The following is an 18,207-nucleotide window of genomic DNA, read 5'->3' on the forward strand; positions in this document are numbered from 1 at the left end:
CCCACTCCGGCCTCGTGCCTGCGTGTGCACAGCCTTGCACGCCTGCAGCCACACATGCACGGCTTCCTCTCCGTGCCGGGCCTGAGAAATATTGATTTCTTTCCCCCCTGCAATATTTCGCTTGGCTGAGCAGATTTAGAATTGAAGAGCCAGACTCTGCCTAGAGACCAGAACCATATTTAATTCCACGGTTTAAGAAGCCCTGGAGCAGGTTATTCTTATTTTCAACTACCAGTGCATTTAAAAGCGAGTGACATTCGGGGGGATGAGGCAGGAGATGGCTGCTGCCCTCTGCCTGGGTCCAGCCGGCGCTGGGAAGAGTTTTCCAGCCCTGCTGCATCCCCACGGCCCCATCAGCTGCTCCACACGCGCCAATGAGAGGCGAGGGGTGGCAGCAAGCTGCCGAGCAAAACTCAGGAGATTGCTTTCCACATCTTTTTGACCGAGGAGAAACAAGGAAACAAACAGGGAGGGGAAAGGAAAGGCATGGAAACCTCTGATGAAAAGCGCTCGGTGCACTGAGGTTTCACCATTCAGATGGTCTGGTGCTGTGTCCAGATACTGCTCATGGAGCACGCCATTTGCAGAGAAGGAACAAAAATACAATGTCTTGTGCAGAAAATGGTGGCCCTGGCCCTGCCCTGCCCATGGCACACAAAGTCCCATGGCCCCAGGCACTGCCCTGGGGTCCCCACCGTTCCCAGCCGCCCCGCGCCGTGCCCCCGAGCAGAGATGCTCTTTGCAACTTCTAAATAATGAGGGGGAAGGCAGCAGGTGCCAGACACCCCAAGGGCACTCCATGTGCGTGCACACACACGTGTCTGCCAAACAGAGCCCAAAAACACTCGGGGCGCTGCTCTGGGACCCCCATGCTCCCCCATGGGGCCACAGCAGCCTGGCCCATCCAGCCTCCCCTGCGCAGTGCTGGTCCTCCAAAGAGGACGCCCTCCTCCTCCTCCTCTTTACCTCGCCAAGCACAGCAGCCTGCCCCTCATGGTGCCGTTTTGGGGAAAGAAAGAAAAACAGGGACTGGGAGACGGCAGAGCCGCTCCCCCCGCTCACAGACGTGCCGGGCAGGGCTGCGCTTTGCAGCCCAGGAGCTCTGCAGGAGCCCCAGGGGAGCTCAGCAGGAGCCACGATTCACAGCAGGGCTCGCTGTGGGCACCGGGGCTGGGGTGAAGCAGCCCCAGGGGCTGCGGTAGAGGCTCGGGACAGCTGCGGTCCGGAGAGATGGAGCGCCGACCGCGGCAGCCTGTGCATTAGGTGGCTGTGGTCTGGGATGACACACAGCGCTGCTAGCTGCGGCGTTGTATTTTGACTGAAGCAGACAGGCAGGAGGATGAAAATGGATCCCTTTATCTCAGCTCGCTCACACGCTGTAACAGCTCTTGACATCTTTTCCCCAGCCCCGCTCCTTGCTGGCGCGCAGAGCCAGCCTGGATGGTAGCGGGCGGGGGACAGGAAGGCTGCAGCCTGCTCGTGGCCTTGGCACCGGGGTGCCACCTGCTCCTGGCAGGCAAGATGCACTCAGAGCACACCACACGACCCGACAGCACCGTTTGGAGCAGCTCCCGGAGTTGGGGAGCACGGATGCCCTATTGCTCCCCAGCCCTAAGCTGCTGGAGGCAGGTGCAGGCAAGCCTCAAAGCTTGCCACCCTCAGAAAACCAAAGCCACCCTCACCTTGCCGGCTAACCCTTCTCAGGGGCAGCTCCGACATGCCTGCGTGGTCCCGGTGCATAATGGGGCCGGGTGGCTCCGTTTTGGGGCCGCATGGGGACCCGCTGCTCCCGGGGCAAGGTCAAGTGAAGAGCAGACAGTCGGGGCGCAGAGCGGGAGGCGCGAAGGAGCGCAATTAGCTGCGGTGAGAGGCAAGGCTCTGAAAGCACATTGCTGTTAGCATAATTATTATTATTGCAATTATTTTTTTTCTGTGTTTTTGACAGTTGGGTAAGAATTAGCTTAACAGAAGAAAGCATTTTCCTTTAAGTGCCAGTGAATCTAAGAGGCAGAGAAGGACAATAACATCTCACTTTAAATCTGGATATTCCTAAGGATTTTTCCATTTCTTTAAGTCAAAAGCCAAGGAACTTTACAGCAGAAATTGTCTTTGTAAAGGAAAATGACAATTAACATCATAGAGGAAAAAAGCTAAGTGAAACCCTTGGACATTTTCTGTTTTTTCCATTTTTCTGTCCCAAACGAACAACTCAGCAAAACACAGGCAGGTCTGCAAACTTGCAGGGCTGCTGAAGATGCGCTTTTGTCAGGAACAGCCCCCGCCACCGCAAGAGCAAGCAGCAGCAGCCTCTGGAACATCGTGTCCGGATCTGCTGGGGCCGGGCGGCGTCACCGGAGCTCCCAAACGCTGTGGCACATGCGCACAGCCAGGGCACCCTCCTCCTTCCCCATCCTCCTGGAGAGCACGTAAGAAACCCAAAATGAGCTGATTTTACAGAGTAAAGAGTATACGACAGCAAAGTTGGAATGAATCCAGAAAAGCACATAAATATAACAAAAAAGCACTGCAATTAGCTAAACTGTTAAATGAATAAAAAGGTATTAAATAAAGTTTCTTGAATGTCAAGTTGACGCAGCTTTTTGTGATGGGGAAGGGAAATGAGTCCCTGGAGTAAATCTCCCTGCTCCAGGGCGAGGCATTAAAGGCTTTCTGGCGGATGTCACCAGCTGAGGTCCCTTTGATCTGGCTGCTGGATGCGCCACGCGTCCTCGCCCGGCCGCCGCCATCCTGCTGCCCTCCTCCCGTGCCCCTGTTGCTGTCCAAAGCAGAGCACCAAGCCGTTTGGGGTGCACGGGGTGGGAAAGCAAAGCAATTGCCTCTTCCCCAGCAACGCCCAAATGCCACCAGCAGGCCTTTTTAGCAGGCGCGTCCCTGGCTTGCCATCTCCCCCCCGAGGAGGATGAAACAGCCGAGCTGCTGTCACATCTCTGCCTCCACCTCTCCCGTGGGCAGCACCACCAGCGTTCCCTCTCCGGGGACAGCAGCACGCTACTTGTGAGCAGAGGGTCCTTCTTCCCTCTGCACCTCCTGAAGCAAGCCAAACCTTTGTTTCTGGGGAGGAGGGGAGATGTTCCCCCCTGCAGCAACCACCACCAGCTCCGCTCGGGTACGAGACCGGGTTCTGCAGAGATGCTGCCCGACTGCTGCGAGCACAGCACCGGCGGTGACTGCTCCATGCCTGCAAAGCCATCGACGGGAGATAACTTCTGATAGGGACAGAGACAGGTGTGAACGCACATATGAACGTATTCCTCTATTCCTCTTGGGCTTTGTACGTACCTCACCTGGAGACTTAACCAGTGCGGTCCCAACACACACATCAAGCGAAGCAATTTGTCTCAGACAATTGCCTGAGCTGCCTCTGATGTCGCTGTCTCAGCGCTGACGATAAGAAGCTCTTAAGTGTCCTGAAATTGTACTGCAAGTTCCCAGTGCTCTCACCCCCGCCTTCGCCGCCTCTCCCTCGAGCTCCTTCCCGCGTTTCTCCAGCAAAACACTCTCTTAGGCAAATAAACACGCAGGGAGGCACAGAAGGCATTTTGCCTGGGCTTTCGGTACAGCCGTGTGCTTCTCATTCAGATACCCAGCTATACCCTTCAGAGATCAAAAGCACAATGCCGAGGCGAGGCACGCACACCCCAAGCCCACGGCTCGAGCTTCGTTTCCACCCTTGGCAGGGGACAAGGCGGAGGAACTTGTCCCCACCGTGGGGGTTCCCTGGTGTCACAGCGCTGGGACGGCCGCGCGCACAAGCGCAGCTCCATCATGGCGCCGCCCTCTCCTCCGAATCCTGGAGCCACGGGGTTGGGCGTGCTCACCGAACGATGTATGAACTCATACCAGTTTTATAATCGCCTCCTGGCTCAACTCACATTGTCACTCTAACCAGCCTTAAACTCATTTAAATCCTAATAAAAACACGGCCCTGCATTTGCATGCGCCGGTCCCCGCGGCTGCTGTGACAGCGGTTCCTGCGGGATCAATCCCGCTCGGGGACGCTGCATACAGGAAAACCAGCCCTCGCAGGCGGGGTTGGGACGTGCACTTAGCGGGACGATAAAAAATAGATGCAGGAAATGGACCTCCAGACCGCGTCAGGATGCTGCGCAGAGCAGGCGGGTGCCAAAGCTTTCACAGTGACGTGGGAGAGGCAGGGGCAGCAGTGCCGAAACCTCGGCGTCTCGCTTCCCCTGCCTTTCATCCCAAAAATGGGTACAGGGTGAGGTACTGCAGGCAGCCCCACGAGGGGTTTTTAAAAGAGGACAGGGAACGCCTAAGGAGGCAGCAGCAAGCACCGGGACCCTGCAGGAGCGGCGCAGGCACCCTGGGGGCGGATGGGGACAGACGCAAGCACTCGCGCCCCGCTTTCCTCCGCGCCCGGCGTTCGGGTGCCAAAGGCAGGGCTGCTGGCACAGCTCAGAGCCACGTCATGCCCCGGGGAAGGTGCTTCGCCCATCGCCCCCAGGCTGCGATGATGAAGCACCAGCCCTGCCTCCCCTCCCAGGAGGGGCTCGCTCCAGCTGCGCAGGAGGCAGCCAGGGGACCCCGAGAGCCCCAGCGCCCTTCAGCACAGCTGGGTGCACAGAGGGGGCGCTGCAGGTGCCCCAGGGCACCTCTCCATCCTCCCCAGCAAGGCATCTTACTGCTGCTCACAGTGCCCACGTGCTGCGGCACGCTGCGCCCAGCCCTCCGCCCCACTCGCCCAGCGCTTTACGGCCGCCTGTTAATGTCGGCACCGGGAACAATCTCCCCTGGAACAGGGAGATTATGAGCTGTGCCCTCCCAGCGCTAGAACTGCTAATTATTGCTGAGATAAATGGGAATATCAATGATGAAAGTCAATATTATTGCCTTCTTTGTTCCTGGTTGTTTTATTTGTAGATGAAAAGACCACTCAGCCCGTCTCCCCAGGATGCGGCCGGGAGCTGGAACCGCTCCTCTTGGCACGCTCGTCCAGAGCCGTGCTCGGCTAAGAAATCACACTGCACACACGCCTGCAAAGGGCTCTCTAAATCAGCAGCTCTCAAAAGCAGGCATTGTCTTTGATTAATTCATAAAACCCGAGCTGCCTCCCTTCCCCCCTCCGCACCAGGCGAGGGAGGATTTCGGGGAGGGGGAAGGTGCGACGTGGGTGGCCGTGATTAATTGTGGAACACGGCACAGGAACACTCCTCGCTTCGGCTGGCTTCGCTGCTCACGCTTCGCCCTCCCCACCAGCAGTTAGCCATCAAAACGGGAACGGGGCGGCCCCATATGAGCCCTGACCCCAACCCTGGGGCAAGCCCCCCCCCCCGGCGCGGGCGCTGCCAGGCGAGCCCTTCGAGCAGCAGGGTTCCCTTATTCAGCACGTCCGCTCCCTCCGCATGTTCTGAGTCAGAGCTGCTGATTTCAGCGACAAGAGACTTTTTTTTTTTTTAAGCCCTATTAGCCTCGCAGAGCTAACGCGGCAACGAGCGGGTGAATAGGATGCTAATTTGGGATCACGCCTAGCAGGGGCAGGGGGATGCGCTCCCCATGGCCCACCGATGTCTCACCAGGGCTGACACAGGGATGGAGAGGTGCAGTGGGGCTCCAACACCTCTGGAGCACATCCCAGTGCACAAGGAGCATTTCTCCTGTATATGGAACACACACATTACACCCTAATATGCTACTGAAGTCACCTCTGTTTCCCTTCCAAGTTCCCAGTCCATCCCTGGCAAGCATTTATGGGAAGAAGCCAACCCAATGACCCCAAAGCACCCCTCCCCAAACTCCAGTACATCAATAGCCTCCCGCTACAGCAGCGAGCCAGCCCAGCCCCAGCCCATGCTAACGAGGAAACTTCTGCTGCCTCCCTCCCAATGCAACGAGACCCGGAGAAGTGCAAAAAAGCCTTGCAGGAATAATTATGCCAGTTTTCAAGAAGCCAGCCTGTCCTGAATATTTCATGGGAGGTAATTATTTAAAAAAACAAACTCTTAAAACCCTTCTCCCCCCCGCCCCCCCTTTTGGGGTGTAATTAAGCAGAAAGGATCAGAGCAGATCCAAAAAACAAGGAAGGGAGGTAAGGTGTGGAAAAGCAACTCAGGTGGGGGCTTTCTTGGTGCTGCTGGGGCAGAGGAGCGGAGCTGCCTGGGGACAGCCAGCTACACGGGGCTCTGCCCACGCTCCCAGGCTCACCCCCTGCCTGCACGAGCCCTGGGAGCCGGGCTGAAGCCCCTCTGCAAGAGGACGCAGGTTGGGAAATGAAGTGAAGCCCAGCTCCATCCTGCTCCCCAGGCTGCAGGGGCTGTAAGGCACCCAGCACCATCCTGCCCTCCCCGCCAGCAGCTCTGCCGTGCCAGGTGCTGCCGCTCAGCCCTTCCCATCTCTTTCTTCCCTCCTCCTGCACCCCTACAGCCCCCATCCTCCTCCCCTGACCGCCCTTAAACGGGTTTCTGGCTCACTGCAGCATGAGGCGGGGAGCCTGGGGTGCCCATCCTCACAATTATAGGCATTTCTCATAATCCTGATGCTCAAAATTGACTATAAAACATGAAAATCTGAGACACATCCGTGACACTAACTTAACAGAAAACCTGAGCCATTCCAAGTCTGTTCCTGTATCAGGAGAAGTAGCAACAGTGGAGAGGAGAGGGAGGATTTTTTTGAAGCATTTACAGCACACACATTCAGGGAGGAAGAGAAGCATCCCTCTGAAACCACACAGGTTCAAAGATTTGTTCAGTTTAAACAATAAACCTCATGCATTAAAAACCCACTCAGGTTCAGGCCTGCCTCAGAGCCGTGCCAGGCTGGGGGACAGGGCCTGGGGGCACCCGATTGCCCCATTCTTGCACCAAATACCAGAGATCAGGCTAAGAAACAGACCACATAACCCTCCGTCATCCCCAATTTCCAAGGCAGGAACTGTTTTTCTTTTCTCAGAAGAAGAGGCATCAGGAAAACACACAAACACCTGTTTTTCTAAATACTGTTCTTAGCAAAAAAAAAAATTTCAACTTTTGCAAATGGCACTCTGGAAGAAACCACCCAAATTTAAGCCAGAACCACATGGTGCTCAGCGCTGTTTTTTCCAGGGAGGACTTAAACCAGCCTGGCCATTTCCTGCTGGCATTTTGTTCTGATAGAGGAGTGCTATGAATAGACGCCTCTGCCTCCATCTAAATACAGAACATATGGAATAAATCCCCCCTGCCATTGCCTGGCTGGTCTCTGGTAGCCATCAGCCCTTTTGGGGTCTCCTCTTGTGCTCACACATCGCTTGGCCTTGCTGTACAGGGGCAATGGCAACAGGAGGCTGGAAGCACCTCCCTTCAGAGGCACAAACATCCACCTGCCAGCCCCCTTCCCCTAAAAGGTGAGGCAAGAGGAGGACGCAGGTCCCTCTCCTGCATGCATCAGGTTGATCCTGTGCAGCCTGCTGTTTGCTTTGAGCAAAGGACGTGATGTAAAGGGGAAGTTAGTATCGAGGTGCGTGCCTTTGGGTATGAGAGCCAGCTCTGCCTCGCTGTTTTGCCCCCCTTTTCTCCAGACCTGAGATGGGGGCAGGATGCTGCCTCCTGGGCACCCCCAAGTGATCCCTGCTGGTGGCACCGAGGGGACAGGTCACAGCACACCCTGCCATCCCATTCCAGTTTGGGCAATACCTAATCTGAACGATTCCTCCCCCCAGCTCTGGTGTATAAGAGATGCTCAAGTCATCATTTTCTCTTGTTTGTTTCATTAGGAAACCGAATCCCGCTCTTCACCGAGATCCCTTTGTTCTCTCCTGAGGACTGACATCCTGGGAAATTGCCTGAGCCCAGTCAGCTCTGATGTTTGCCGTCTCACGCAGTGCTTGCATCAAGCTGACAGCTCACAGATTTCAGCCGAGGATGTGGCTGTACAGTACAAGCTGGAACCTGCTCCTGTCTCTTTTGACTGTCCCGGCGAGGGAGCTGCAAGGAGGCTGAGGCGAGCGCGCGGCGCTGGGTGACAGTAATAGAGACATCTCAGGAAACGCCACCTCTCGCCGGCCCTCTCGCTTGCCCTCTCCTGGAGGATGAAGCTATTTCTGCCCCAAATCCCCAGGCTGCAGCACGCGGCCATCTGTGATGATTTACTCCGTGCAAACATTTGCCCCTCACCACGCAAGCTGAGCAGGAGCAACCCACCTGTGCAGCTGAGTGACAAAAGCCCTCTTTTCTCAACAGTGCCATTTGCAAAGAACTGCCTAAAACACGTTAAATACCTTCCTCCTCCAAGGTAAAATCCTCTCCTGTGCCAGCACGGTGGCTCAAACATCTACCTGCTCCAGGCACGTGGGTAGGGCTGGCCCCAGGAGGACTGGGCAGCAGCCCTGGGCTGCACGGGGAGCGAAGGCATTTCTACTGTGCTTACAGCAACAGCAACCCGACCAGAACTGGTCCCAGCACGACCACGGCGTGTGAGCATCACACACACTGCGATACGTCAGCGACCGAGCTCGCGTGTCACCTACCCGGGTCAGATGAAGGCAGGACGCGGGGGGATCAGGTGCCAGGGGCGCGCTGGGCTTTGGCCGCTCCTCTGCCTCCCGCTCATGCACTGTGGGGGAAATGATATCGCAATTAGGGCTTTAAACCTGGCGTCTGGTAGAGGCAAGTGGGAGAGAAATTAGAAAGCTGTGAATACTTTTCCCCTCTCCCTCCCAAAAGGGAGCTCAGCTGAACTTAATCTTCACCTGAGCTGGTATTTAAGAGCAATAAATCAGGCTGCAGAGGACAGGAAAATGTAGTGGACTACCAAAATGTAGTGGACCTGCTTCTGAAAGGACCAAAATGAACTGCTTAATAGAGGCCATTTTCCCATGGAAATAGAGCAGACCTGTACTTAGCAGAGCATCGATCCGCTGACAGCTACCGGGACAGATTTGGGCCAGAGCACTTGGGAATCATTTGCAGGGATCTCTTAAGAAACACAGGCACGCAAAAACCCCTCTTAAAAAAACCCTGTTGTAAATCAGCGCCGTGGCTCCACAAGGCCAGGCAGCCTCGCTGCTGGGCGCTTGGGCCTCCTCCCCAGGTGACCGGGGGAGCATCAGAAGAAGACAGGAGGGATGCCGGGGGGGACAGCCCCACCGCAGGACCCCCTGTGCCCCCCGGCACAGGGACACAGTGCTGGGTTGGGCAGCCACCTCTCACCTGCCTGTGAGCTCTCCAGAAGCAGTTATCACTCAGGATGGCCAAGGGAAGCAAATATATCTCATTTCCAGAGGCGCTGAGCGCCCTCAGTGCTCGCTGGCTTCCCACCCAGGTGCTCCTGCTCCCAGCCCTTGGCTAGCTCTCCTCACACCTCCTCACATCCCCATGAGGACGGCGAGGGGCTTGGAGAGGGGGGAGCAGCCCTGCTGCCCCGCCAGCCCGCCGCACACACAGCAGCCATAACACAAATCAATGGCACGCCGGTCGCTGGGTTTTATCCACGTTATCGACTGCACTTCCTTATGAAGTCTCATACAGAGGATCTTAGTGATCCAAAAAGCTACCAAAATAAGCCTTTGACGTTAAGGAAACAAACAGGAGCAAACCAGCAGCTCTGCTTCGGGCAATGTAGCCTGTCCTTTGAAGCACGGCTGGGCAGAGGTCCTAATATTGCTCCAGAGCTTGGAGAAAGCACCGAGAACTGGGAAACATCTTGATTAATTTTTCTTTTTTTCTTCCCCTGCTATCACACATCAGTTGTTTAAAAAACCCTAAAAACATGTTTATGAATTTAATGTATTTAAATAGCTCCAAATCTGTTTAGCTAGGAAGGAAAACAACTCTCCCACCCCAAACTTCCCGTGGGCTGGGACCTGCTTTTCAATCGCCCACCCACAGGCAGCATCTCAAGCCCCACCTTGGGCTGAAAAGCTGCTTTTGGGGACAAACCAGGGAGAAGATGTACGTGGGGAGCATGGGGGGTCCCACGAAGTGTGGGGAGGGGGCTGCTTGTCCGTTCTGCTCCACCAGAGCCCTGAGCAAGCCTTCTCCATCCCCCAGGGGGATCTGGGGACACCTGGGCAAAGGGGGCAGCTGAGAGAGGGGACACCAGAAGTATTCGTATGTGGGCAGAGCATCCGGGGCGGACTTTTAAGGAAAGATAGGGGAAAAAAATGAAAAAAGTCTTCCTTCCTCCTCCTCCATCAGCAGCTTTCCACAAGGAGGATCAATGCAGCCCACTGTAACTGCACCGTTGTTCCATTTTTAATTAATGAAAGAAAAAACTAATCATTGAATTAAACTTCTCATTACTCCAGCTGAATACCCACTAAGTAAATTTAATTACTGTACGAATTGGGTTTCTCCCTGCCTGTTTCATTAGCTACTGATAAAGACGGGGGGAGGGGAAGGGAAGATGGGAACAGTGAAGGCAAGACCAGAGGTTAGTGATTCAGCAGGTTTCAGGGGCTCGGGGAAAGACCCCTGCATCCCTCCCAGGGCAGGGATTCCTGTGGGATAACCCCAGCCCTACAGCCCTGGGGGACGGCACACGACAGCCCCGCATCTGTGGGGCTGCCCCACATCCACAGGGCAGTCTCTGCCCCCAACCCCCCCCCCAGCCACCACCGCCATGCCCTGGGTTCGAGCCGCCGGTGAGATTGCACAGCCCCGACGCCGCTGGCTCCCATCACTGGGCTCGGATCCACAACAGCCCTCGATGCCTTCCGACCTCGCACAGCTCCAAGTTCTGCCTCCAGGATGCAAGCAGCAAGCTTCAGCCGGGAGCTGGCGCTGACAGGAGCACATGGAACACACAAGGACGGGTGGCGAGCACCTGCTGCCCACCCTGGACCAGGACACCTGCCTGGTCCTTTGGGATTTTCAGCCCTCCTGCCGGAGCGGGCATCCTGTGCGCCCGGGCTGCCAGGAGCCAGGGAGGTGCCAGCAGCATGCCCCTGCTAGAAAACGGGTGGCAAACACGTCCCTGCGGCACAGGTTTGGGTTATGGCACAGTTTGGGGCCTCTCCTGCTCTCTCTGCTAGGATCCAGCTCCTCACTCCTGCTTCCTAAGGGCACGAGCCAGCGTGGGGCAGGCCCAGCCCCATAGCACAGCCCCATGCCAGCCCCCGCTAGCACAGCCATCTCCCTTCCAGCACTTCTGCAACATTAATAGAGTCACATTTGGGATAAGCTGGGGATGGAGAGGGGGTAGGAGATGAGAAGTGCAGCCTCCTTCTCTAATTAGGCAGCCTCGGCTTTTTCTTTATGGTAGGAGGGCTTCCCGGGCACTAACAGCGATGGGGTTTGGGGAGTGTAGCCAGATCAGCTCCTCCTTGTTGCTGCTCAATCCTGACGTGGTGCCCAGCGGGGCCAGCACCGCTCAGGTGCCCCATGGCCACTGTGGGGCCACCACGGCCCTGAGGCTGGGTGCCACGGGCAGAAGGATGCTGGCTGCTGGGTGGGCTCGGCACGGTGCGCTCTCCTGGCAGGCGGGAGCTTTCCGCCAGAGCTAAAATTAGCTCCCGCAAAGCCTCTTCTGCCATCCCCTAAGTCGGTGGTACAACATGTTCTGCCACCGCAGGCTCTTCCCAAGCTCGCTCTCACTCAAGAAAAAAAAATAAACCCGCTGCGTAGTGCATGCCTCGCAGATCAGACGCCCGCGCAAAGCAAACAACCTCGCGGGTTTCGCAGCCGCCGCCTCCCCGCGCTGCTCTGTGGGCACAGCATCACCCTCCTGCCTCCTGCTCGGGCGCCCGTGCTGCCCACCGCCCCAGGAACTGCTGCAAAACCCAGCTTCCAGCCCCAGCAGCGACGTATTCCAAGGGTCTGGGCTGGGAAACCAGCATTTGGTTGTTGTTTTCTTTGCCTTTGAGTTTTGGTGGCCAAAACGGAGAAAGGTAACGCAGGTCGGCGGAGACAATAAATTATTTCCTTGGATAAATTTTAAAGCCCCAGTAATAAGCCGGGGGGGCAGAATGAAACACTGTTTGGTCTGAAATGAAGCTTTCATTTTGTTTGTAGGTGGCTTCCACCCCACACACTGGGAGAAAAAAAAAAAGCTAGAAAATTTTCAAAATGAAATGTCATCTCGAAACAGATGGCTGAAAGGTTTCATTTTGAAAATGTCAAAATCAAACTTTTCACTGTTTCACTTTTTCTCCCCAGCCAAAACCGCTTGCTAAATACAACCTGAATTCGTGAGCGGTTTCTGTTGACTGAAACCTGAATTATTCGGTGCATAAAGTCTCCAAAGCCTTTTTTTTTTTTTTTGCAGGTCTTCATACGAGCCCCCGCTGCGCAAGCTGCAATGGGGAGATGCGTGCGGGGCAGGCGGGGCAGCGAAGCCCTGCAGCATCCCCTTCTCCTGGAAGAGGCATGGGGAAGGACGACCCCAGGACTTACCGTGGCAGCAGACCTCGGTGGCTCCGGCTCCGTGTCGGGTGCTGGGGGGGCTTCCCGTGCAGCGCAGCGACGTGGGGGTGCCGCGGCCCCGGCTGGGAAGGGCAAGGTCCTGCCCGGCTCATGGACCCGGCGCGGAGCAGCGGGGCACCTCGCTCAGCCCTGCGAGACAGGAGGGGAGGGAGAGCGTGAGAAGGGGCTGGGGGGACGGAAACCAGCGCCGCGGTCACCCCACGGAGCCCGGCAGCTCCCGGCCCCGTGTAACCGAGGGCGTGGGAAGGAGTGGCAGCTGGGGAGATGCCCAGAGGACTTTGGGGTTGTAACGCACAGGAAGAGAAACGAACTATTTAAAACATGCTTTAAGTTTTCCTTCTCTTCCTCCCTCAAGTTACCCCCCAGTGCTGACCCAAAGCCCTGCTTTTCCCTGCGCCGCAACGACTCCTAACGCTCCCCAGCGAGCTGCGGGATTCCCGGGTGCACCAGCAGCGTGTAACAGAGAGGAGCAGAAAAAGATCAGATTCAGAGGATGGTAAAAAAAAAAAAAAAAAGAAAAGAAAAAAAGACACCAAACCTTTAATCCAACCTAAAGTCACGGCTATAAAAATCTGGTTTATGTTCCACGAGAGGCCAAGCAAAGAAATCATATGCTGTAAAACGTTACAAAAACAAGAGCTGACACCGAAGCCCGAGATCCAGAGGCCACGTTCAGAGCTCAGCGCAGAGGCTCCAACTCGTTCCCTTTCCCCTCCTGCCTCTGGCTCCGTTCGGGGGCAGCAGCACGCAGCCCCCCGAGGCAGCGCTCCCCCCCAGCACGAGCGCATGCCACCAGATCCCAAGGCCGGCGTCAGAAAACCTGTTCTTGCGCGATCACTAGCCCGATCGCTAGATGAAAGAGGATTAGACAGGGCTTAGGCTAAGCACCTCGACAGCATCAAGCCACACGGTGATGCTCAGCCATTGCTGCTGCTTCGGTAACACACAGACACATTTATCTGCCCAGAGAGAAAGCCCCTGCTCCAGAGCCCTCCCCCACGTTAACCCACCCCCGGAGGGATGAGATGAGGCAGCCAGGGCTCCCCAGACCTCACGGCTGAGTTCTGGGGGGAGCATGCAGGGAAAGGGAAACTAAGGCAGGCGCCAGTGGCTGCCGAGCAGACAACGCCGCGGCAGCTCAGGAGCCCCTGTGCCCAAGCCGGGCAGCCCCCGTCCTGCAGGCACATCCCATCGCCTGGAACGGGGCTTCGGGAAAGAATATTAAGTAATCCGTCACCAGCATTAAAAATGGCCAGTTTTGATGTGTTTAAAAGAACACGTCTCCCTCTGAGCCCACTTTTCAGTCCAAGAACCTCTTTTTTTTTTTTTTTTTTTTTTAAACCCCGACTCCCCACTCTGCTACCAAGCCTGAAAACTCTCTTTGCACCTACGATGCCTGCTTGGAAATAAATCCTTCGAATCCTAAACTGAACCTTCTCAATTCCCCTCCTCCCCTGAAGGAGCACAACACCCAGCCAGCCTGGAAATGTGCTCTTTGCCCAGCCGGGACAGCAGGGTATGAGCAGGATGGGCAGGGAGCGGAGGCGTGGGAGGTGGCAGCCAGGTGGGATTTGGATGCGCTGCATACGGAGCACCTCTTGGCGCCAAGGACATGGAAAAAACACAGTTTGTACACAACCTTTATCCCTGAGAGGTGGAAATAAGGAGGGAGCAGAGCTGGATCAGGTGCGGGGAGGCAGCTCCCAGAGCTTCAGGGAAGGCTCCTCGGGGACATCGTGGGCAAGACGAGGGGACTGAGGATGCGCTGAGCATTGCTCGGGGCACTGAGGAGGCACATCCAGCACAGGCAACAGGGCAGGAGCACTGCTCCTCCTGCCTGCACAGAACAAACTCAGATTTAGCACGGAGTATTTATGAGTATTGAAAAAAACACCATGCCACAGGGAATAACGGGGCTTTCTTGTGGTTGGCAGCCGAGTGAAATAAATCTATCCACTGGGCATAAATTGTTTAAGCAAAAATCCCTCTCAACGTGAATGTTTTGCGTGAAAAAATAGCAACAAAAAAAGGGAAGGAAAACTCCGAACCCTCATCATTTCTCTCCTCAAGGTCAGAGCTGTTGTTCTCTCCTGTGAAGGAGAAAACCACCTTTCGCTAGCGAGCGTAGCCAGAAGAAAGGAAACGTTGGGGAGGCACGCGCGTCGCTGCCTGGACCAGCCTGCCTGCTCAGATTAGGCTGGATCTCTCTATTTAACAGGGGATTCTCCTTCAGAAGCGAGTCGGGGGGATGCTCAGCAGAGTCCCCAGCACCTCCGGGATGGGACCTGGGAACGGGCAGAGGCACCTGGGCTAAGGGAGGCATCAGCTGCCGAGGCTCCAGCCCTCAGGGAGCGGAGCCACGTGCCAGAGCCACGGATCCAGAGCCTCCTGGGTTATTATGCAGAGCCTGCGCTAAGGCTGCTGCTTTAGTGCACTGCAGGCACTAAATTAAGGGGACGTTTACAGCCCACAATGCAGGGAAGCAGCTGCTGAAGGTGGACATGGTGAGAGGCTTCACCTCGGGGTGGGAGGCTCCACGCAGTGTAAGCCAGGAGGGCACAAAGAGGGGAAAGGAGCTTTCCTAGCGCCCTGCGGGGCAGGGACAGGACATCTCGGGGCAGCAGCCTGCTCTGCTCACCCAGACAGGGCTTCTGAGACATGCCCTGCTCAGAGGCGGTGCAGAGAAAGGCGAGGAGAGAGCACGAGCACCTAATGTCCCTGAGGGACCAAGGGGTAGGTTCCAGCAGGCACACCTTGGGTGCTCCGCTGCTGCCACCGGGCATTTGGGGGCAGAGGGAACAACAGGAGGGCACCCGAACAGGGCGGCAAGACCGCTCTGCTCACCCACTGGAGAGCACCAACAGCATCGTCCCCACACCCCTGCAGCCTGGTCCTGTTTGGGGAAGTTAACGTGCTTTAATTTACACCCCGAGTGCTGCAGCGCCTCGGCCGGGAACAACTGCTGCTCCTTTGTGGCTTCGGAGACCTCGCCCTGCCAGCAGAGCTGCGGCCCTGCAGCTCCCTGCCTCTGGGAGCCAGCTGCTCAGCCCCAAAGGAGTCCCTGCACTTGCCAAAGCCATCGGCAGAGGACGATTTTTAGCTTTTGTCCCACAGCAGGTCAGACCACTGGGTCAGGAAGCGCCTCTCCTTTGGCCTTTAAATGTGCAGCGGGTGGAGTTTCGGGGTCCTGAACGTCCAGCCCCAAGCCTGGAGCAAAGGATCCTGCTGCCTCAACCCAAGTCTGGGCAGCGGGCCCCGGGGTGAGCGTGTCACAGGGCACACATCCTACAAGCCCTGGGGAAGCCGAAATCAGGGTCGAGGGCTGTTACAGGGGCAGAGGTGGCTCAGACAGCACCAACGCAGCTTTCCACCACTTTGCAGCCAGCCACCCATCCTGCAGCCCAGCTGGGACATCCAAGGGCCGCTTCAAGCGTGCTGGTAACACCGACACTTCACAAGGCCAGCTCAAGCAGCATCAGGAGAGTTATCATCCAAGTCCAGGTGGCTGGACTCTAGCCCAGATCTTGGGCAAGTGGTTAAAGTGATCGGCATTTTTCTGGAAAGAAAACTGCTGCGCCATACCTGCCGTCCATCTTCGGGACCACGAGCTGCATGATGGCAGAAGCAGGGCCACCTGTAAGCCAAGGCCACGGCAGCAGTGCCTGCAGCTGCAGGGAAGCCCCGCATCTCCTGCAGCCACCGATAATGGGGTATTTGGGGCACCGTGGCCCCCTCGAGCATCACCCTACCACACCTGGGCAGCTCTCGCCGCAGGATCGGGGAGGGGAGCACCCTGCAGGGATGAGGCTGAATTGCTGGTCCATGTGCCCAGGCTCAGATTATTTCTCCCCAGGGGTTACATGAGGAGTCTATTCCGGCTGGGAACAGACCCCAGGCTCACAGGATGGTCTTAGCCTAAGGTCTGGGTCCCATCCATGTGCCTTCACTCCTATGGGACACGGTAACAATGCCAGCCAAGAAGGCAGCATCCTCCCCTGTGACTACAGACCCTAAAATCACGAGCAAAAGAAACTAAAAGCAGACATGTCCTGGTGAACAGAGCGCTTGAGCAGCTGCTGAATGCTGCCAGACAGACCCCACATGCTCCCCAGGGCAGCTCCCAGCCCCAGACCTCAGTTTTCAGCCCATTACACCACACTTCGAACCAGAGGGCAGCTTTATGTGCGGGCACAGGGGTGTTGGAGACCAGTTAGTGTTTAGGAAGAGATGAAGAGGGAACTTCAGTCCTGCCCAACAAACCAGCACAGCCCAACAGCCCCACCTACTCGGTTCAATCACGTCACCCCGAAGACCAGTGACCGAGGATTTATAGGCTTGGGGGGTTTATGGCTTCAGGGTTATTTCACACAGCTCCGGCCCCAAAGAGCACAACAGGCAGGGACCTTGGGGAACCAAGAGGTCACTCAGGAGTGGATTTATCTTTACGTCCCATACGTAACCAACCCATGCCGAACGCTCACCTGGGGTGCCAGAAGGGAAGCTGCCAAACTTGCTGAGCCGCAAAGTTGAACCGTGCCTAGCTGGGGATCCCAAACAGGGCAAAATCCACATTTAATACCCATTATCCTAACATCTCCCCATCTGTCCACTTCCCTCACATGCCTGTAACTGCAGTGTGCCAGGGCTGCCTGATATCAATGGCACTTTAATTTCATCATTCCCAACTTATTTAGAGCAATTAGGAGGCAATGAGCACTCGCCGGGGGCCAGGATGCACTTGAACAGCATCCAAGGGTTACCGCAGCATCGCGGGAGACCTTCAGATGGAATTATCCGTCGGCAAAAAAAACTTCAACAACAAGTAAGGCAACCCACAAAGGGAGGATAGGGTTTTTTCTCATTCCTATAGGTCCATTTTTAATTTGAAGTCAGCTGACAGAAATATAAAGAGATGATATTCCTCATTTAATTAGCGAAAAGACAGCATCTCGGGTTGGAAGACAAAGACGGATGCTCTGCTTGGAGAAACCAGCGGGGGAGCGCAGGGATTCCTGCCAGCTCCAGCACCAAACCCCTTTTTGGGGAGCTAGTTTTGCCATCGACTTCTCTGGGTGCAGAGGTAAAAAATCGAGCAGTCCTGTAAATTCTAAAGGCAGGCAAAGCAAAATGGAAACCATTCCTCCCGTGTGGTCTCTGCTGTGTGACAGGAGAGCTGTGCAAAGCCAGTGCCACCACGAACGCTACCAGAAGGCAGCCAGGCTCCCTGGCGTCCCCATTTCGTGCGGGGCAGGTGAGCTGCCGAGGGAGGGGACGGCTCCTCGCTTCGCCTTTCGCCACATGCCCACTCTCCTCCCGCACAGGCTCTTTAAATGCCTGCCTGCGTGAGAAAAGCAGTGGCCTATTTTTTCCCCGAGCAGCTCAGCGCAGCCTCCACCTCGCACACAGGTCTTATTTAGGATGCTTCAGACGCATCCAGAGGGACTCGGGGAACAAGCTGTGGAGAGAGAAGACTGAGTGGGCAACCTGAGTCACTTCATTGCTTACACAAGTGTACATAAGCATCTTCCATTTGAGCAAAACTCAGCACAGCTCCTGACGACTCCTGGGACCAGAGGAAAGTGCATCTTCTCCACCACACTCTGGTGATGCAGAAAAGCCACACAGCACCTTCCTCGTCCGGGCTTACCCAGAGAGGGATCATCCCCACAGCCCCAACCTCCGACCCTGGCAATTCCTCCACGGGGAAGGAGGAGCCGAGGGCTGCAGATGAGCTTCCTCCCGAGCAGGGGAAGGCAGAGCGGCGTGCGCACATGAGTGCCGCACGTGGGGAAAGAAGACAAGCACAGGAATTGCAAGAGACCCCAAT

At 56.2% G+C, this 18,207-nt stretch overlaps 1 protein-coding gene across 1 annotated transcript in view; it reads right to left on the bottom strand.

The window, feature by feature from the left end:
* The window catches only part of LINGO1 (leucine rich repeat and Ig domain containing 1), a 111,664-nt gene that overhangs the window by 38,026 nt on the left and 55,431 nt on the right, over nt 1–18,207 (bottom strand). Inside the window, exons 3-4 of the mRNA XM_035554231.2 lie at nt 12,351–12,509; nt 8,486–8,571 (exon numbers count right to left, since the gene is read on the bottom strand). The gene's annotated coding sequence lies outside the window, so the exon portion shown is untranslated. The remainder of the gene's footprint in view (nt 1–8,485; nt 8,572–12,350; nt 12,510–18,207) is intronic.

This window comes from Cygnus atratus, chromosome 11, assembly GCF_013377495.2.
Source record: "Cygnus atratus isolate AKBS03 ecotype Queensland, Australia chromosome 11, CAtr_DNAZoo_HiC_assembly, whole genome shotgun sequence".
Classification (NCBI taxonomy): Eukaryota; Metazoa; Chordata; class Aves; order Anseriformes; family Anatidae; genus Cygnus; species Cygnus atratus.